Below are 23,103 nucleotides of genomic sequence, written 5' to 3'. Positions count from 1 at the left end.
TTTTCCAATAACGACTATGGTTTTCTTTTACCATTTTATTTGTTTTTTGATTTGAAAAGTTTTACCTCGAATATACCTGCTGCTTTAATTTCGCCCAAGAGTAATAAAGTGGGGAATTTTTATTGTACTCTCTTTTCATTTTCAAGGTACATGGACATTTTATGCCAATCAAAACATATCCTTGCGGCGGCGTACATGTAGGGTTTAACATACTAAATAGCAGAATTTTCAGTACTATAGTCAATGTTCTTCATACCAAACATTTATTGGCTAGTTTGTTGTAAATCTTTATACACAGAAATGTCTATAGTTTGGATATATGGCAACTTACTACATTTTTAAAATAAAATTCAAGAGGAAACTGCCTCAAGTTCAAAACAACAAAAATTAGCGCCGCATAGTTGTGATGTTTAATTAGAAAACGCACGCGGACGCAGACAGTTTGTCGCAGTGGAGTTCTCCCATATCAGCTGGAGGTCTGTGATGTATTACTACGCTAGAATAATCCAGGCACTAACTAATTGTTTAAAAGTATAATCTTTAAGATTACTTGATTTATCATGTAGGTAAATCTTATATTTTTTTTATTATTTATTGAAAACCCTATTAGAGTTTGGAAAAAAGGCATCAGTTAAAAATACATTATATATGAAACAAAGACGATTTTATTTAAAGTAATTTTGTCAAAAACGGATAAAGATTTAATTGTTTGAATACTCTTTAGTATTCTGTATAATTACATTTTTTTACTTATATTGCTCTTATTTATCTAATGAAATCAGCCAATGATTATGTTACGCTGTGATCTCATGAATATCAACAGAGAACGTTTTGAAAAAGAATTAAGTTTCCATAAAATGGCATTATATTATATTCTCCTCTCCATGGAATTGAGATGATAGAGCTACTGTCGTTTTGTGTTTCGACGTTCTGTTCTGCCGATGCATGTACCACTGATACATAAATATGCCTTACAACATTTTTCGTAAGAACGGCTAAGAAGACACCAAGCTGTTTTGTTAGATCCGTTTAACATTTAAGTATAAAATTACAAAATATAAATATCCCTTCTGGTGGTTTATTGACCGTTTGTGTCCCAGAAACTATTCAACTGTGCTTTGGCTCATCTACTTTTTGGGATATAACCGCCAGGTCCATTAAATGTCATATGATCCTCAATACCTTGAAGTATTCTGTTAAGTTTATGTATGAAAGCCCGTGCAAAGTCGCCAAGATATCTATTTTTCGTGATAAAATGACGCCAAAATTTCAAGTAGAACGTTACACTATCAATTTCCAAATTTCTATCAATACTCTTCGAACCTTTATCAGTTTTGACACATTGTTACTTGTTTCGACAACCTGATATGTCAGGTGTAGAATGTAGAGCGTAATATAATAAACCCTACCACATGATAACTTTTAACTTTTAAGAGAGTTTAAATCGGGTTTTCGTTAATTAAACAATTCTAACATATCAAATTGTTTAAAACAATAAGGGTATCGGTTTAATTTGGACGTATCTTCTATTACAGTACAAAATGACATAAGGACTCACTAGTAAATGAAGTTTAGTCTTAAACGGTCATTTTGATCTTAGCGTCATTTGAAAAGTCTTGCATATCCTATTCAATCTATCAGTCAAATTTCAGATTTATACACTGTAGTAAATTCAGGTCTGTTCAGACAATTTGCTTGCAGTCATTTGCGTACTGCAAAGAAAATGTTCAGATAATTCATTATGATGTTAATGTGAACATGTGAATACCAACTACTAAACAGTCTGAACAAAGACAACAGATCTTAATTGACTGCAAGCGAATTGTCTGGTCAGTACTAAATTTTCCGGAGTTGATAAGTCTAAAAATTGACCGAAAGACTGAAAAATGTCTTAATAATTCATTGGTCAGTCTTTTAAGAGCTGTGCAGATCAAAATGGCAGGTTCAGATCAAATTTGGTTTACTAGTGACTAGTTATGAGATGTGACATTTAATTCAAAACTTTGTATTTACGATCCATTATTAATGGTATGTAATCACATTATTGTTTTTTTTTTCATTTCTATTTGCTGTAAATAGTTTCGAATTGCATGTAAAAATAGTGGGAAACATTATCTTTCACTATATACTACACGTTTGCTTTTTAATTGTTCTGTGAATAAAGTGCAGTTTGACATCAATGAAGAAAAACATTGTTTGCCTTTTAATGCATTTTATAACTTGATGATATTTCCATGTTGGACCCTTCAACTCATTGTACAGGTCTTTTTCGTTTGACAATTTAATATATATACCAAGAAGTTTTAGTAAAATGCAATTAATGATTGAAATTCAAACTTTATACGAGTAATTCCACCAATCTGATATAACTTGATACTATTTTGAACATAATTTACCACTTGCCAGAACTCAATTGGTTTTCGTGCTTCAATACTAGTAAATGTTCCCTAGCTAAATATGACAACCCTCATGCAAAACTCTTATTCCTTGCCCAGATTCGGCTATAATTTTTGTCCTTTTGGGTTTGTAAGTTCATTTTTTAATAAGTTTGGATTTTCAAATATATTTGCAATATTGATGAAATGTATATCTGGTCCAATACAACTGATACCGATAATGTTATAATTGCCACTAGATTGATACCTCTGCTGTTGAACTGTTTGTCCCCAAGGGTATCACCATCCCAGTTAGCAGTACTTCGGTACTGGCATTAAGATACGGATATTGTGTTATAAAAATTTGCTGTTACAAAATGTTTGATTTTAATTAAGGAATGTATCTCCCTCATGCAAAATTCTGATTCCTTGACCAGCTTTTGGCTTCACTTTTTGTCCTTTTTGCTTTAAAAGCTCTTCACATTTTTTTTTAAGTTTTTGATTTTCAAATACTTTTGGCTAAAGCATCACTGAAGAGACATTTATTGTCGAAATGCACATCTTGTTCAATGAAATTGGTACCGTTAATGATATTACTTCTACTGGATCTATACTTCGGAACTGGCATGAAAATACGGATATTGTGGCATAAAAATTGGTACCGTTAATGTTATTATGATCTTTATGGGTATCTTGTAGTGTTGTCATTTGGTTGTGTTAAGTATTTGGCATCACAACAAACTAGTGTCACTGATGAAGATTCCTAACTTAATGTAATATGCTTTCCTACTGACAGGTTAGGCTTCCTCATTGATGATATCAGTTTGCCCTAATCATTTCACTCGCCGTGTAGTATAATAGGTATATCAATCCATCGTTAGTTACCGTATAGAAGAAACGAAACATTTATTTTGATGTTTATATCGTTGCATAATAAATCTGATTAAGATTAGATAGAAAGAAATTGGCAATGAAGCCTCATGATTTTGTAAGGTGGGAAGAATAGTGGGTGATTAAGATACAATGATAATACAAGGCTCTATATATAGAGAAAGAAACGAAGTAAATAATACATGTAATATGAATGTGCTTTAAATTGAAAATAATTGCACACACATTTACATACACGAACCCGCTATACGAAAAAGAACGACTTGAAATTTAAGTTTTCTTTTTTATCATCATATATTTCCGATGTTTACCGTGAGTGTTAGCATTTTAAATTTTCGAAAGACGATGTCATAAAAAAAGCTCTACTTAAATTTTATTTAACGATCTGGATATAAAAGGGAATATCATGTTTATGTGTTTGTTCTAAGTCGAAGCCCTCATTAGTATATTAGTCTTTATTTCTTAAAGTTTTAGTTAATTTGGGAATTTTGTTTTGATGGCGGATTTTGATAATCTCTTGTATTCACAACTGCACTCTGGACTCGGGGATAATGGAGCTTGACATATTGTTTAGACACCAGTCTATTATTGAAGACAGTATTACGATGACAAACAATGGTGTATTGTGGTGTTGGGTCGATGTGTCATTGACATAGTTCCCTCATTTCCTTTTACACATATTGTTGCATGCGTTTAGGACTACAGAATCCGCATGTTTGATTTTGATATTGTGTTGTTTATTGTAATTGACAACATGTGTGAAGAAAGGTGCTTATTTAATGTCAGTGTCTCAGTTTAAAAAAAACACTTAAAAAATTTTGAAGCGATTATCTGGGTTTACCTTCATCTGGAACGCTCGAAGCCGAATATTTGAAATCCAATGATGTATAAAAACCGAAACAGTTGAAGAGATATATGGCCAAAAAGGACATAATAATAATAGCCAAGTCCATCGTAGGTCAATTTTGCCAGAGGAAGTTGAAACCTTAGTTTCTTGATAATTTCTAAATTTATTAACGGACCATTTACAATTAAGGAAGGTTTGTTGATAATCATGTCAGACTACTGAGCTGATTATAACTTTATAAAGTTCATGCGTCTCATGCATTTTTCTGGATTTACTTTCATCAGGACGCTCAAAGCCTCATATTTGAAAGCCATGCAAATATGTATTGAACTGAAGTTGTATTTATATTTATGTTACTAGTAAATATATATATAAATAACACATAGCTGAGAGGGTGATAGAGCAGATTGTTACCCCGAGAAAATGTGGTCAACTGAGGCGAAGCCAAGGTTGACAATGTCTTTTCGAGGGGTAACAATCTGCTCTATCACCCTCTCAGATATGTGTTATTTAATTTATTATACTGAATGTTCTGTTATTACTGTCTATTAAATTTCAAATTCAAAATAATAAACTATGTCGTCTTGTACGCTTGATCAAGCGTCTCCGTGAAGGGTAATAGAGTATTTACCATAGGATAGAGTAAATGTCTCCCTCGTATTAACCAATCAAAATGTGGCATTTTGACATGAAGTATAATAAAAGGAATTATTGTTTACAAAACAAAACTCACAAAGATACGAGGCTATAATTTTGTACGCAGACTCGCGTTAAGTCAATAAAAGACTTATCAGTGACGCTCAAATAAAAATGGTTAAAAGGCCAAATAAAGCACGAAGTTGAAGACCCTTAAGAACCAAAAAAAAACGAAAGGTTTTGCCACATACAGCTACAGTAATCTTTATTAAACTTCAGATTCAATATTGAATTCAGCGAACAAAAGAACATTTGAAATACATTTATTTTTAGTTAGTTGCTTGCTTAAGGCTTTCAAAATATGTTCTTATGTAAAATATCCATGAGAAATATGAGTTTCGAAGTAAAACAATTTTACAAATGTGTGTGACGGGTGTAAGAACTACTTTGAACTTTCACAGACAAAAGGAATTTTTACTTAAATGAATGAAATATTGTAATCAAATGTGTAAACAGATCCCCAACAAAGAACTAGAAACAGCAATCTAAGTACAAGGCTATATCTGACGTCCCTAGTCACGGTCATTGATAACCGCCCTGATCCAAGATAACCTACTGGTCAAACCATATTTTATGGTCAAGAGAGTGAAACGAATTATTCCACAGGATTGATTAGAAAAACGTTAAAATCCTATTCATAGTGTATAAAATGAGTTTATTGGCAGATACTAATACCTCTGGTTTTGTTTGTAAAAAGTAATTAGACATCGCCAGTATGTACTGTTTGAAATGAAAATTGATAAGGAATCAGTGATTGCAAATGCTGATGAACTTAACTCGGTTAACGTGAAATAAGTGTAGTACTTCTATTACTTGTTATTTTGGGGTTTTTTCGTACATCTATTTTCCTTAAGGGAGACGATTGGGTGTTTTTTGTGTTTTGTTGTGATGTTTCATATTTCGGTAATTCCTTTTATCCTTTGTATTTAACAACTAGGGTATTTTTGTTACATTTAAAGTACTGTATGCGGTTATTAATTCTAAATAAAGTTTGCCGGAATAAAATGGAGATCAAGACGAATCTTTCCGATTCTATTTAGACCCTTTGTGTTGCTGCTCTTTACTGTTGTTTGCATTTGGGATCCAAAATTGTGTGTGTTTGACGTACCTGAATATTGAATAAGGCTTCGTACAAACTTTAAAAACTTTAAAATGTCAAATGTATACTGTATATAACACTTATATGCATGTAACTTACAATTTACAAAATCGACATTTGATTATAAAATAAAAGTTATTGTTGCTGTAAAGAACTGAGTTATATAGACGGTTAAATAGTTAAAATAATCAAGGGAAAAAAAGAAAAGTAGAGAAAAAGATAGAATAATTTAGGCATTGAAAGGCAATGAAATGTATTGAACAAAACACAAATTATGAAAACAGAGGTTAAAAGTCAATGACTTATATTGTATAAAAGAATTACTATTAATTTTACTACGACTATTACAACTTTCATACAAAGGACGAAAAGTATCAAAGTGAAGAAAACAGAGATATAACAAACACTTTAGGGTGTAAAAGTTAGTCCCAGCATAACATATACTTATAGTAAAACATATAGGAAAGTAAAATAGGAACAAACTAATTTAAGTTTATCATGTTTATATGAGATGGAAAAACAAACGAAGAAAGTAAAACATTTATTATATGACTATAGTGCGATATATCCTGGGTTATAATGAAATTTGAAAATATGAGGTTTCTGAAATGTCTTGGTGAAGAGACATACAACTGGGTAAAAAAAACCATTTAAGTATAAGCACTTCTATCCGGTAAATTTTCCTTTTTAAATATATACATCATCGCATTAAAGCCAGCCAGTAAATGCTTCAAATACAGCATGTATAGCATTGGTTATGATTGTTAACTGGCAGTTACTGTGGATATTTTAAGACAAATCAGACCTGGTTTCAAAAGAAGAGACCCTTTTTTGTCGAACATAAATTAACTAAATGTACTTCTTTATAATACTGCATCTGTTGCATGCATTTATGCATTCCAATGGTATTGACTGCATGTATAAGTGTAATTGCTATAAAATCACATGCAATTTGAAAAGTCAAGATGATATAAAGAAAACTTCCAACAAGCATGTTACTTATTGCAGTTAACATTTTGATGTAGTAAATGATAATTGCGTTTATCCAAAAGTTATAGTTTCGTTTATTGATCAATTGTTACATTTACTGTCAGAATTAATTACAAGATGTAAGTTACATGTTTTAATTGTTAGTGAACCACATTAACCTTCGTCGACAGGTGGGCAGACTTATTTCTTCTACTGGCGCCACCTTCAATACGCTTTCCAACAGAGTTAAACAAGATATTTTCCAACGACAATGACACTATCATTGTATTTGTCGTCGTCGTCGTCATCATCATCATTATCATCATCATCTTCATGCTAATCATTATTCAAAAAACATATTCACTATTGTTTCAAAAGAGAGGCGAGAGATACCAAAGGAATATTAAGTCGAAAACAAACTAACAATGACATGGCAAAAAAGATAAACAGCATGTACAGTATACAAAACACAATAAAGAAAAATGAAAACTGATCAACACAAACCCCACCAAAATCCCGGGGTGATCACTAGTGCTCCGGGAGGGTAGGCAGATCCTGCCCCAACTTGTTTATAAAAACAACAAAAATGAAATTTAAATATACCTTTACAGCTTTTTTGAAAGAAACAAAAACTTAAGTTAATGTATATTCCTTCGTATAATTTTGTTTGGGTGTGTGTGGAAGGTGTTTTTGTTTTGTACTAGGTTATTGCTTTAGAAAATTGGAAAAAAAACATCTTAGTTGAGATTTTCCTTTTATACTTTGTAGATAAGGTGCCCATCAGTACAAGTTTATACTTGAATGCGGTCAGAATCAAAGTGTGGAAAGAGGTATTGCCAATTGCCAATGAATAATTTTTTACACTCACAGGATAAAAAGTGGAAAGTTAAAGAGACCACAGGGATTTGAATACTTAAATGAGTCTTTATAAAATTATCAAAGTATCTTTAATAATTCTACATATATCTATATAGATATTAAAGATTTTATATTGCACAGCACTATAAATTGCTATTGAAACCCATTTAAAAAAACACTGCAAAGTTTATTTTTTGTAATAAGTTGTATTTAAGGGCATTCTTAACTCAATCGATTTAAATAGTATTTGAAAGACAATATGCATATTTTAATTTTCCTTCCAAAACAATTTTGGCTTTGGTTAAGCATATCATCTTTTGGATTTCATATAGATAACAAATATTTGTGAGAATATACTTAAATCTTGCAGTTTTGTGCCATTTAAAGCATTTCTACTTTTATCAAATACTCAGATATAAGCAGTTATATTATTTCAACCTCAATGTACATGTGCACATATCCATTAAGCTGTGATACTGTGAAATTGAAATTTTGAAAAAACCCTCTATAAAATGTACCTGCATGGAAATAAATAGATTAAGAACAAAATAGTCCATCTTCTTTTGTTCTACATTTAAAAAAAATAGAAAGGTATGCACCAATGAATCGATTTATATAAATAAATCTACGTGACATAATAAATGTAGCGCTTGATTAAATCATAACGTTAGGCGTCCTACTCTGTAATATCAAATTCCGTTACAAGGACTACGTTTCGCATGGCGGCCATATTTGATATGATATACGATTATTAGTTTTGTGTTTTACGGTACATCATATTTCATACATAGTTCTTGGATAACTACATCAACTTGGTATAGGTAGTTCTGACAGTATAGTGTCATTTAGTGGTATAAATCTCAGTTTCTACAGATAAAGCCAGCATTGTGATGCTTTATCTCATGGAAAAGGGATTGTTGAGTCTTAAAATATTTTGTTTTGACATTATTTCCGCTAATATACGCAAAACTTGCACTTAACTTTAGTATAACCTGACTTCATTTTTTTCTAAACTTAATATCTATCTCCCTAACTTTTAATTGCTGTCAAAATATTGTAATTTTCCAATTTGGCTTTTGCGTCGATCACAAATATACTCAGTATTTTTATGCGTTTGTTTTCTTTATCTAAGCAAAGCACGCGACTGCATTTAAAAATAAACATTTCTTCAATTCGATTATTTAAATTCTGTGTACTATTGAATCAACTAAGATCAAACTAAGAAAGTTCCATTTCCTATCGTATGAGATGTTGCTTCATGTCGGGGCTAGCATCATAAACAGCTAAACTGTATGTTCCTATTAGAAAATGATTAATTCATGTAATAAACAGAATTACTGAATTCGAATTTATATACTTTATACCTATGTTGCCTCGTGGAAAATTTTGCTTTTTCTTTCTTTTTGCATCTTTGAGTTTTTCTCTGAAAACAATGGGTCTTAAGATTCGAAAAATACTTATTTTTGTTAGCCAGACTTTTGTATTTTAAGGAGCAATGCAATAGTGGTGATAATTTGATGTAAATTGATTTTGAGAGTTAACAACTGTATAGATTATGGTCTTAATCAGAGTCAGAACATACACTGCTTCTGACTGAGACTGCTACAGGTAATAGTAGAATGGCGAAGGTTTAATTTGGCAAGACCTAATAAATGTCTTTTACAATTTACGTAGCACTGAGGTAAAATCCAAATTATTGCCTGTTTAAATGTTGTTGACAATTCACAGTCGAACATGTGTTTTTATAAAGAATTTTGGCATGTCTGTCTGATCCAAGTATCTGTCACACACTACGTGTATCTTTTGTGATTCAGATTCAATTTACTGTAACGTTTCTGCTGACTATCGAGAGCATCATCATGTAATCAACTTCGCAATAATAGTAGCGACATCTGTTGTGGAACTTCGGTAGACTGCAGTAGAGGATTCGGGGGCGTAGAGGGCGTTCTCCCCCTCCTTTTGATAGAAAACAAAAGAATCAACATTTCATGTTTCACACAATTTATATGATTTTTTTTTAGTAAAAAATCGTCTAAAATGTTTCGCATCGGTGTTACATCTTAATTTTCTGGAATTACGTACCCCTTCCAAAAATCCTGTATTGGCCGCCTCTGGATTGGTAGGTCATTTTCAGGGAAGGACATTTTGTATTGTTATTATTGTCAGGTTTTCAGATTTTTCATATTGTTTCATTTTTTTTTATTTATTTTTTTTTTTTTCTTCTTGTCTTTCCTGTGGATTGTGTTGTTTCATTGTAAACCTGTGTAATTTTTTTCCCTTCAATAGCAATCATGACTTGGTGAGATTACTGACTTCTGTTTCATTGATGAATAAGAGGCAATAGCAATAGTTTACTAATGTTCAATTCTCGAATATTTCAGGCCCTCCCCGTGATTGGTTTTCTTATTCGCGAATGAATCATGATACATCGTAGAGCAGCGGATCATAACGACTGAATTATTAGGGTAAATTTTGAATAGAAAAATCAGATGAAATAAACTGCATGCGGCTATCGCATGAACACCAAAAAGAAGCTAAACCGGTTGCGTTGACATGGTACACATCTCCTGCTATGTATGCATCACCCACCATGTGAATAGGGCATAGGTCACAATTGGTAAATTAACATATCTCACAATCTCGACCATTACGTTTATTGCATTATCAATTTATATTCTGTTATCAGATTCATCAATAAAAGGCAACCGACAAGCAGACATAAGAAACAGATACTTTTTGTGTTAATCTGTCCGTTTGAACTGATTGACTTTTTTCTCTCTTTTTTCATCCCATCAAGGTCTTATCTATCGATTTATTGTTTCTATTACATTGTTTGGATTCTTAATTTACTTTTCAAGTAAAGATTATTAGTAATGATTGATTGGTGTTTTACCGCCACTTTCAACACTATTTAACATGCTATTTCGTGGCGGTCAGTTTTTATTGGTGAAGGAAGCCGGAGTGCCCGGAGAGAACCACCAACCTTCGGTTGGAAAAGTGACAATCCTAGTCAATTAAGATTGGAATCGAGTGCACCTGCCTCGTGCGGGATTGGAACTCACAACCTCAGTGTTGACTTGCTAGTGATACAGTAGTTGGACTACTTAGACCACTCGGCCACCACATAAGTAATGAATTCCCCCTTTACTTACTTCATCCAAATGTCACTCATTTCATGGCATTATCGACAGGTTAAGTTAACTCTTTCTTCTGCATTACACCTGATAGTATACCCGATTTTTTTGTTGCTTTGATCTGTATCCTGCGTGTACAATCCTTTGTATTTCTATTTCTCTGATAACAAATACACTACAAACAACAAGACGAGAAAACCTTTTATTTTTATAGACAATTTAGAAGAGAAGAAAACAAAAACGTTGGGTCTTACTAACTTAATTTTACCGGAAATAAAAAACAAATTTTCATTTTAAAGGTATTAAATTGCAGAGTGTAAAGTTAAACTTGTAGCGATAAGTGAAACACAACAGTTGTCCAGTTTAAGTTAAGTTTCATCAATTGAAGAAGGTACATAGTATCCTCTTTTATGTATATAGTAGAGATAATCTGCTCTCTTGTCAGACAATATGTCATCTGAATTTGAAATTAACAATATTCTTTCTTTACCCAACTGTCCCTTACGAATCTTATCTCAAATTTATGATATTTTTTGGAGAACTTTAGAATATATTTATATACCTCTTTTAAATTTGATTAACCCCTCTGTAGTCCAGTGGCGTAGCACCTGTGTAGCATTGCAAGCATGTGCTTACAAATAATTTTATAAAACTTTTTTTTCAATAAGAATTTTACTATAATCGTTCACCTTCTGGGGGCTTCCGCCCTCAGAACCCCTGCTTACAATTCATTTACTAGTGGCTACGTCACTGTGGCAATCGATTTATAGTCTCTGGAGCACTTTAGAATATATACCTCTTTCAAGTTTGGTCGTCCTCAAACTTCTTAACAGCTAAGGCAATTATCATATTAGTAGAAGAGTTACTTAATTATTTGATATTACCAGTTTTGGATGAATAAATTAAATGAATAATCTCTCAACCACAAGTAATTTTCACCTTTATATAATTATTAATTAATTTGCAGTCAAATTTTATTCAATTGCATGGAAATTATTCTAAAATTTTAAAGAAACTGATGTCAAACCATTAAGTAGTAAAATTATTTTTTTTACTAAGTATTATAAATTACTTCAATAAAATTGTAAATAATGACTTCGTCGTGATAGAAGGTTAAGTTGATTTTCCTTAAATCAGAGGTAGGACTCTCTTACTAAACTCATTTTGTTTTATATAGACAAACTTTCTTAAAATATTTTCAAGGAAAATACAATAAAAAGCATTACATTTCCATTTCATATTTACAAACTGTACATGGTTTATATGCGTTTTAGAGCTTACATAAATTACATATATTTCAGGAATGAAGTAAGTTTCACTATAGTTGAATGATTTTGGATTCCATTGCATTCAAATTTATCTTTTAACTCCATTATTAAATTTTCTATAAAAAAAAATTTAAGAATTTACTCTTTCGTTATATCCCGAACTTATTTTTAACGTTATATAATTGTTTATTTATTTTATCACTTTGTTTACGTTTAAATAAATGACATATATAGCGATTTACTGTTAACATTAACTCTTTTTCAAGTTCTTCCTGTTTCTAAGGCTTGTACTTTAGTGAATTTTTATACTTTCCGACAATGTACGTATATTGTATATATGTTAAGAAGACACGTTAACGCTCAAGAATATAAATCTTTGAAATATAGGAAATTAAACTTGAAAAGTACAACAAATACGTTGGTCAGCCTATTATGTTTCTATTGAAAGTAATTTATTATAAGTGCGTGATATTAATATATGTGCATGTTTTAGAAGCTGGATTTGACGTTTTTCATTGAACAAAGTAGCCATCCTCATTCAGGCCAGGAAATACTTACATTTTGACATTTGATAAATGGGTTGAATCAATGGACAAAAACTATCAAGGGATATGCATAACATGACGTAGAAATGGCCACGTATTATTAAACGCTCAAACGACTTGGATGTTGCGGATTTGGCGCCATTTTAATTGCCTTCCCGTGCTTATGTTCGTCTGAGTCTACCACTAGACAGATCTGCATTATAGGGTTCATAAAAAATGAACCTTTACAATTGAAAAGAGCCATCTATATCGCGTGAAGATTTTACATAAAAGAATCAAAATAATTTAATTTAATGATCTAATTCTTTTATTCGTTTGTTTTTAAGTGATTCACATGCAGCTGAAAGCAAGTTTGCATTTTTTTATCTGGTTGGTCAACAGACAAACGATGAGCCATTAAATAAATTTATATTCTTATCACATTATAGGAAAGTCAACAAGATTATATTATCCTGAGCTACAATCAGAAGTTTATCTTCTGTAAAAGTATTTATATTCAAAATTTGCGTAAATTTCCCAATTTAAAGTTACACAAAAAGATATTAAAAATTGGTTTTGAGATATCATAATTTTTCAGATTTCTACGTTTTCAACTTTTCAAACAGGTACGTCAAAACCGGAAGAATTTTTTCAAAAGTTAAAAAAATCAAACAAATTTCTCGAAAGTACATTTTTCTTTTTAATATTTTAGCAGAAGCTTCTGTAACTCGAAAAATAACAGCACTTGTATCAGTTTAAAATTGAAAATTGAAAAAAAAGTTTAATCTCTTATTCCAAAATGATTAATTTATGTGTATCATCTAAAACTCATCCAATTTTATTTTATTTAAATTCAGGAAAATCCCAGTTACGTTGTATCAACGAACGTACATGCGACTATACATGTATACGACCTAACTCGTATGTTTCTCTTACTGCTTTATATCTTTATGTACAATAGAAGGAGTCCATTACTAGGACTAGGTTTATATATGAAAAAGTATACATGATTTGTTTGAGAAATTGAGGTTGTTAGATGTACAAGTAGAAAACTGCAAACGGGTCATTGTGAAGCAACCTAAGGTGCCACCAATGAATTCACTCTTGAAAAGAAAATGCCAATATTATCATTAAATGTAATTCTCAATACGGTAGTACAAAGAAATTCCTATCAAGTAAAGAAAGCGAGAAGCGCACGCATTTCTTTTCCAAAAGTTTTATGATATATGGCTATCGACATTTATAAGATCATTTATTTTTTTATTCATGTATACATATACAATTTGGTTAGATAACCTATGTGTTTATGTGTTTAATTTTTGTTTGTCCTTTAGCTATTTAATAATAACATCTACCCGATCCAGTATCAAGTTGATCTAATTTCAGTTTATTATTGTTTTAATTAATAAAGTTGACTTGCTTTGCCCATGCATGTGTGAGGTTTTTTCATCAAAAGTTTCATCTGAATTTTTATGAAGTACTTATGTAAGTGCAATATCTGACACCATAAGACCTGATTTAATTCGCCATGCACTTTCCCGCGGTAATTGTCAATCGCAAATAAATCAGGCATAAGACACTTAAATGTGTTCCATGCATGATTTGGATCAGACTTTATATTTTTTAAATAACGTTTGAATGAAATACAAATTATTAAGGTGGCTTTAACAAAATTTGTTTTTTTTATCGCTTTGAGTGTGAAAAAAGCGCTGGAGTACAATGTATACATATTTTGCAACAGGGTAATTGTGTGAGAGCATGACTGTTACACGTTACGTCCGGGCAATTATTTCATGCATATTAAAGACGAGTAACCTACAATTAATAAAGTAACATTGTCACTATTTCAGAACTTTGCTTGAAAATAAACACAATGTTAATAACAATTGTTATATTTCGACACGGTAAAACAAAGAACAACTCAAGTTAAAAGTTTTCGTGTTAAGCGCTTTATTTTGACATTCTTATCCCACCTTTTTATGGACCGGACCACAGTTGTTACACTTCGATCTTCGTTGAGCATGGTCAATGTGTTTCTTCCTATTGTTTATCATACACCTTCCTAATCTATTTCTTCATATTTTATACATTAATTAGCAAGGAGCGGAAATTACACTTTAAACAAAATTGAGTCATGAGTTTTAAGGGAAATTAGTACGTCTGAAACTATCAAACTGAATTTAAGACTCCTTTAACATAAATGTGCCCATATTTTCAGTTGGAACTAGTACATTATTATATAATTTTGGTAAGTTTTTTTTTGAATAATTGCAATATAAGATGTATAAATCTGATTGTAAAAACGCAGGCGAGAGAGAAAGTGTTAACTGTGGTCTCGGGCTTTGTCCAAAAGGGAAATATCTATTACCGTACATTATTCGTGCATATTCAAGACATTGGTTCTGCGAAATGGCGAGGGCGGATTTCTCATTGGAAAATGAGGGTATGTTGGAAATGGAAGACTTTTCGCCCCTGCAATAGGCCATCTACGTACTTTTCAAAGAATTGTTGCAAGAGTTTTGTAACTTGCAAAGAGCAAGGCATTCTCTTTACACGAAGCATCGGACTTGACTTCCCCGTTCCGAACGAACGTGGCTACGTATTTATACATCGCGCACAGTCAAACGGACATGCATGGGTTTCACTGCTGAATTGGAGAAGTTCATGGATTACCTGTATTTATATAACCCAGTCAATCCTTGTGGTACCTTTTTATGGAAAAAAGTTGGATCCTTTCAAATTTTGCATGGATTAAACTTTTGTAGAGATTTTTTGTTTGTTCCTTCTAACACGAAAACGCTTGACTCTCCTTCCTTCAAATAAAAGTTTTTTTTTTTGTTTTTGCTTATCTCGCATTCAATCTTTAAAAAATAGTAAAGTATCAAAAGAAATTAAAACAGTGTAAACATTTGTACAGTAATCACTTTGAACAACCGTTACAACTGATTCAAGTTTTACCACGTGGATGTAATTACACAAATTGAAAGCAATTATTAGTTTATCACCGATCATTTCTTGTTTAATGTTAATAATTATGTCAATTCTGATAAACTGATTCTGGTTCTTTACTGAGTGATATTAAAGTGGTTAAGTGTATATGTCACAGACAAATCTGTGATGCAATTGTAATTAAAATGTCAATGTTATAACATTACATTCACGGTTTCTTGATTATTTTATTTTCATTGATTGATAGTGTCTTTCATGTAATAAAGCATTGGTTTCGATGACATAAGAACGAAGTATTATAATGAATACAATATGTTCGATATGTTATAAAACTTTTATAGTAATACTAAAATTCCTTTGCAGTATTTTGTTTTATTCATATCTTCATTTTATCTGTACATAATTTTTATTTCAACAACTGTAGTGAAAAATATTTTCGGTTTATATTGAAGTTAAGAAATTAATCATATAACCCAAGAGTCGTACTTGGTTATACCATGGAAGTATTATATTGTCAATATAATACTTCCATGGTTATACTATAAGGTGTATTTCATAGCAATTTTTTGGTGGTAAAATAAACAAATTGTGTCGTTATGAAACCTATATATTTTTTTCATAATACGACTTGCGTTCTCTCCGGAGCTACCACCCAAGTTATAGTATACTACTACTGTATATATATCATTAAACAAATTTGAAGCAAATTTTTTAAAGGGAAAATTACTTTTATTTTAAGTTCTTTGAAAACTATTAATATTGCAAAAATAAGAATTAGCGATCACCATGTATTGCTACTTGCATCAAGATGTCGTGAAATGAAATTGAACACTCTGCATTCATCATGCTTTTCAATAAGATATGGTCAAATCGCTGAAGGAACCCCCTCCTAAATTATGGAAATCTATCATTCTGCATTGACAATGATATCTTGGTGTAAATTAGTTTCACTCATTCGGGCTAACGCCCTCAAGGTGTATCTAATACAAAAAGGAAGGCAGTGAAAAATTCATAACGATACACGACTTTGTTCTTCCTATTATACAGTGGGAGATTAAACTCATTTCAGTTTATTTTGTACAAAAAAATCAAGGCTTAGAGGAAAAGTGATTTAAAATATACCAGATTATTATTCATGACAAGAAAATGAGAAAATTAAATATTTTTTTCTGCCCATCAGTCTCAAAAGAATGTTTCAGATTCCCTATTATAAATTGAATGCGATTAGATTCCTTATTAAACATGCATTATAACTGAGAACAGGGGACTATTAGTTTATTTGTGTTATAAATGAATAACTCGTTTTTCTTTTATAATTGTATAAGGATATGTTGTTGTTTTTTTTTTCTGTGTTCATTGAGGATTATGTTCATTTTGTCACAAATCTTAGGTGACCATAAGCGAAAATCCCTATAAATGACTCTCTATTTATAATTATTTGTTTGCTTGTTTATTCTAATTTTTTGAGGATATATAGACTTGGAATACTTTGAGATGAAGAATAGCAATAAAAGCAGCGTTCCTTTGCTTTTGGTTTGTATATACAGCTGTAGTGATTTTGTTTCATGAATTGATCCAGTGGCCACCATAACCTTCCTTTTCTTGTCAACAAAGAATGTAAAGGAATTGTCTAATTTAGGAAAATATTCAAAATACGCCACAAATATAAAATTTTCAGGACAATCCTTTGTATGATTTATACTTTGTAGTCTTGCCTCCGATTGTATATAAAATGTTCTGTTTTATATATATATATATATATATATATATATATATATATATATATATATATATATGATAAACATGTATAAAATTGCGGTTTTTATCCAACGCAATCATACGTTTGAAGTTGTTTTCAATTTAGACTTTTATATATGATAAACATATATATATTTATGATATATACCTATAAGCTGTATTGCTTCTGGTTTGAAATAAACTAGGAAACTTTTCCAGCATTTCCTGGATATATACCTTTTATGTCTACCTATATTAAATATGGAGGTTTTCATTTTTATTGCATTAGTTCATTAATTTCTTCACATATAGAAAAATTAAAAGATAAAAATAAAGTTTATTGAGATTTCGTCAGTTATTTTTACAATTAACGATAGTCTTATGATATTATATTCTTCGTTTAACTAATAAATCTGGGCGGAGGATATTTTCAGGATAGTATATTTAGGCTGAAAAGATCAAATGCCTTAGCTCTTAACACAGTCATGTTTAATACTAGCTAGTTCGAATTTTTATTCTGTATTACACAGTTCTTGCGACATAAGTAGTTGAAATGTAATTAATTTTCATCGATAATACAGTTGTAGTGTCATTAATTAATTTCATTTCAAAATGAATGTAATTGTAACTGCAGCATAATTAATTATATTTTAAAATTAAAGTAAATGTGATTGTAATGTAATTAATTATATTTCAAAATTAATGTAATTGTAATTTAATATTCTGGAATAGGTATACATGTAATCGAAATTTAACTTATTTATTTGGCATTCTTTACATAAATGTTTTGGGCATCAAAACCAATTTGAACCAAGCAGAAAATACAAATCGTGTAAATTAAAAGTCACCGATATCTCAGGTCGCAACTCTGCACTTGCACTATGACCGTTGATAAAATGGATCTGAATTAAGCAAGATATATATATCATCAAAATATAAAGAAGAATAATAACTAAGACTAGTTGATAAAATAGACCAGACATATGATATCAAGAACAACCCTTAATATATATGTATACTGAAACACTAATATACAGAACTGGACAGTCTAATTTCTGCAAAATGAAACATCTTTGCATTTTCTGTGAATAATTTAGTCTAAAATATGTGTGTCAAGAATGAGAGTCAATGATAACTTGTATTTGACAATTGTTTTAGAGATACAAGTGATTTTAGAACAAGATAAAAGGCCAATCTTGATTATTTTAAACCTTTTCTGTATTTTTACATACAACCTTTACCTAAAAAACATGTATAAGTACACGTTTTTTCTGGAATTTCATCAAAAGTTATATGGGCGCTATCACAAGCCGTTCTTTACCAGACATGGGTGTGTCACTATTACCATAGATTTATTCCTTTCATGCCAAAAAGACAGTTTGGAGAGAGAATAAGAAAACATGAGAAGTAATGTATTTTATCTGCTTTTTTCGAGAATATGTTTTTGCTAGAAAGATTGTTTTATTATTCCTTGAAAAAAGGAAGAACGTTAAGTGTTGTATTTTATGCTTTTTAGTTTAAATAGATGGTGACTAATATACAATATATTTATTTTCTTCACATGTATGTCAAAAAATTGCTTAGATTTGCGCTGTATTCTATAGCTATTCTTTGCTAATTATAGATTATAATCATTATGCTCACCCTTAGGCCTCATTCCTTATCACTCAATTGCTTTTCTAATTTTGATTTTGACTATTTCAGGCAAATTTTATCTAAGACTATTTTGGCATTTCTTTATAGCCCCAAATTGAATCGATCCTTAGAGGCGTTTTGCTGTATTTAGCGTTCCAAACATTTTGGTTTCAAAGTTTATTCCAGAAACGGGAGCAATGCGGACTGATTGGTATGGTATTCTTGCGTTTAATATATTGATTTGCAAAACTGTTAATATCTAGCGTACAAGTCATGTGCACTGAAATCAGTTTCAAAAGTTTATTTTACTGCCTGTTATTAGAGTAAATAAAACAATGAAATATATGAAAGTTAATTGTTTGTTGTTTTATATTCGCTATAGCTGATACAGAATTCATGGTTAACTAATATTTTTAGTAGTTTCAAAACAATGCTAACAGTGTCGAGGTATATTGAAGACATAATGTACTTCAACAGAAGACTAATATAATATATAATGAGTGTTTCATTATTGATGAAATATATCTTAAAAACCGACGTGTACGTGTCAATTTAAAGAATGTCAGAAACTTATAATCCAGAAGGACTGTATAGGTCACAGCAAAGCAACTGAAAAACAAATAAAGACAGGCGCACACACATAATGCAGCGTTAAAGATGTATCATACTTATAAAAATAAGAAGAAGTAGTATGATTGCCAATGATAGAACTCTCCACCGGAGACCAAATGACATATAAGTTAACAACTATAGGTCACGTACGGCCTTCAACAATGAACAAAACCCATACCGCATAGTCAGCAAAAAAGGCCCCGACATGAAAATTGTTAAACAATTCAAAGGAGAAAACTAACGACCTGATTTATGTACAAAACAATGAATGAAAAGCAAATATGATATACAGCAACTAACGACAACCACTGAATTAAAGGCTCCTGACTTGGCACAGGCACATACAGAATGTGGTGGGGTTAAACTTGTTTGCTGGCGCCAAAACCTCCCCCTAACCTGGGACAGTGGTGTAGCAGGACAACATAAGAACAAACCATAATAATCAGTTTAAAAGGGGTTAACTCATCAGGTCGATACAAAGCAGAAAAACATCTAACAAAAACACAGACCGGAAGTTGCAGGGTATTTATACATCCCACAACAAATAAAAGACACTAAGTACAGATCTGAGAGTACTCGTAGTGACTGACTAGTTCAAAGCCAATAACAGCTATCAAATAAATCGTGCATCTAAGACTAAAATAGCAATCCGTTCACATACAACATCCAATGGATTTAGTGTAAAGACGTCATTAACAGTCAAAGAAAAACATGACCTTGTGCATTGCCAAGATACAGGTATTAACAGATTGTATAGCCAATATGTATATAAAAATAATATTTAGTTTGATTTAGTTTGCTTGTATGCAGTATCTGGAAGCCTGATGTAGTAATTAAGTATATGAAATTTTGATCTATGTGAAGTTCAGATATATTTTTAAAAGGTGATTATTATATACAAACATTTCCGTATTTAAAATTTTAAAATATAAAGATTTACAACGTTTTACAACATACATGCTAAAGGGTCATCTGAAAGCTTTACAAAGTTAATTAGTGTATTAATAGTAAATATATCAAATTTTAATTGGTCCCAGACGCCAGTATTGTATAATACGGTGTTGAAAGAACTACATATGATTCTTATATTGGTATTTACACGTCCGCTAATTGACAATTACCACAAACAATGTAGTACGAGTCGAGATTTCCCTGCCACGTGCACTTTGTTTAATCTCTTTAATTGGCTGTGTTATCTACAGTAAGATAAAATGGCGCACATTAACTGCAGTATGCCTCATCGCGACTTCTCATTGACGGGTTTAATTACTCACGTAATTATAATGAGCTTTTCAATTTTAATCATTTAGAAAAGAAAAATATGTCCGTTATGAGATACTGGTTTTACATAATTCTTGAATCTGTTGTATACTTAAGTCTCACAGCAGGGATGGCATGAAAAAGGAGAAAAACAGTACCCAACAAAACTGTTATATGATAAAACCCCAGGCGGTAAATGAAAAGAAAGAACTGAAAAGATGAAATAATGCTTTTATACCCACATTATCGTGACTCGTTAAGGCGTTGGTAAACGGTGATAACAAACAAAGATTGGCAAACGACATCGTGTACATGATCAAATTTTATGACGTTTAGTGAAAAAAGGCAGTATTCGTACGAATGTTCAAGTCGATGCTAGAGAACGTATTTATTTGTCTTAAGGATTTGATCTTTCTTGCGTGTTAATAATTTGAAATTGATACTGAAATGTCTTTAGTTAACAAAATGATGCAAAATTTATAAAATTCCAAGATTATCCTGTCAATACAAAGGTTTCCTTAGCTATATGTGTAGCCAATTTATTCAAGCATTTGTAGATTTATTGCTTAAACATTCAAATTATCATTACCATTTCCCTAATTATTTTGTAGGTTTGTATCAATACCATGCACGGTATTGATGAAACTGTTTAGTAGAATGCCTGCCTCAATGCAAATGCAACACTTGCTAAATAACCACAAAACGTGTATGCTATCATATAGTATTACTTTGGTTTTGATACGAAGAATTCTGTCGAGTTGAAAAATGATGTAATTTTTTTTTAATTCAAAGGGTATGCTGCCGATGCATAGTTGTTTCTCGGCCGGTTTTTCGCGTTCTTTTTTAATAGTTATTGTTTTGTGGGTCTAAAGATCTTCAATAATTGCTTTCGAAACCACTTCATGAAAAGCAAAAAATTCTGCAGTGCGTATATGGTGCATTCAATCAATTAGTTATCTCTCATGTTTTATTTCTATATCTATATGTTACTATACGACTAGAACAAACACCGTAACCTGTGCTTTTGTATTTTGATATCTTTTGTTCTATCATGTTACTGCTTTGTTATTGTTAATTGGGATTTTTTTTTGAGTTGACAGATCATATGTCAAATTAAAGGTTATCCTTCCGATACCAGGTTGTTCTCATTACTATTTAAAATAACTACAATACTTTCAGATTTCCTATAGCTATGGTGGCCGATGAAGTCCATTTCGCGTTTTCGCCTTTCATATTCTATAGGGCGAAAACGCGAAATCAAAAAATGAAATCATTTCGCGTTTTCGTAATTTAGACATCTCATTTTCGCGTTTTCGCACTATAGAATATAAATGTCGAAAAAGCGAAATGGCTTTAACCGGCCACCATATATATCAGGTTTCGAACAAGACTGAAGAAATCAATTTTGAAATGAGCCCAAGTTTAAGTTTATATAATTCTGAATACTCTCATTCACAGCAAAAAGCAGTAAAAACTATCCCTCTCTCTGAGAGAGATACACAGGCACAATGGAAGCCATCCAAAATTATATGTCAGAGGAGAATAAAGAAGGGTCAGTCACAACATGAAGGAAATTGGTAATAAACCAGGCCAAGCCTCTTTTGAACGACTTATCCCATCTTTGATTAAAATAAAATGATTAATACTAAAAAGACCATAAAAGATCTTTATTTATCGGGGTAAGTGTTGCTCAATCTATAGTTTTTAGTTAAGTGTTTTGTCAACTGTTAGTCAGTTCGGTTGGATTTCTTATTTTTTGCCACGGTGTTGTCTATCTTTTTCCAACTTATTGTTTTTGAGTGTCTTGTTGACATCTAACTCCTTTTTAAATAGTTATATATACATACAAGTTTCCTTCAGTTTGAACAGGAGCATGCGGTCACGCGTATGCTAATTTCACATCACCCCAAACATGGACTTCGGATGGATAATAAACACAAAAAATCAAATATCATGCACAATAAAGACAGAAAAAAGGAAAACAAAATGCAACACTTCAAGTCAAAAATATGAAAGGTAAGTACAACTTGAACAAAGGTTACTTTAATACAACAGTGGTATATAAGATCTCTTTACAATTAATACCATGTATTCTAAGGTCAAACATTCTGAATGTATACCAAGTGAATATTGTTGTGTTCATGGAAATCATATATAGTTTTTCTGTTAAATGTTCTACTTGTTTATGTCCCGTTTTGATTTGCATGCTTCCAATGTTTTGACTATAAAGCATACACGACAAATGATTA

General features: G+C 31.3%; 1 long non-coding RNA gene across 1 annotated transcript in view; it reads left to right on the top strand.

Annotated features, from left to right (window-relative positions):
* The window catches only part of LOC127729840 (uncharacterized), a 45,006-nt gene that overhangs the window by 6,045 nt on the left and 15,858 nt on the right, over nt 1-23,103 (top strand). The gene's annotated exons all lie outside the window — the stretch shown is intronic.

Source organism: Mytilus californianus, unplaced genomic scaffold (assembly GCF_021869535.1).
Source record: "Mytilus californianus isolate M0D057914Y unplaced genomic scaffold, xbMytCali1.0.p SCAF_2, whole genome shotgun sequence".
Classification (NCBI taxonomy): domain Eukaryota; kingdom Metazoa; phylum Mollusca; class Bivalvia; order Mytilida; family Mytilidae; genus Mytilus; species Mytilus californianus.
This window is presented reverse-complemented; position numbering and strand designations above follow the sequence as displayed.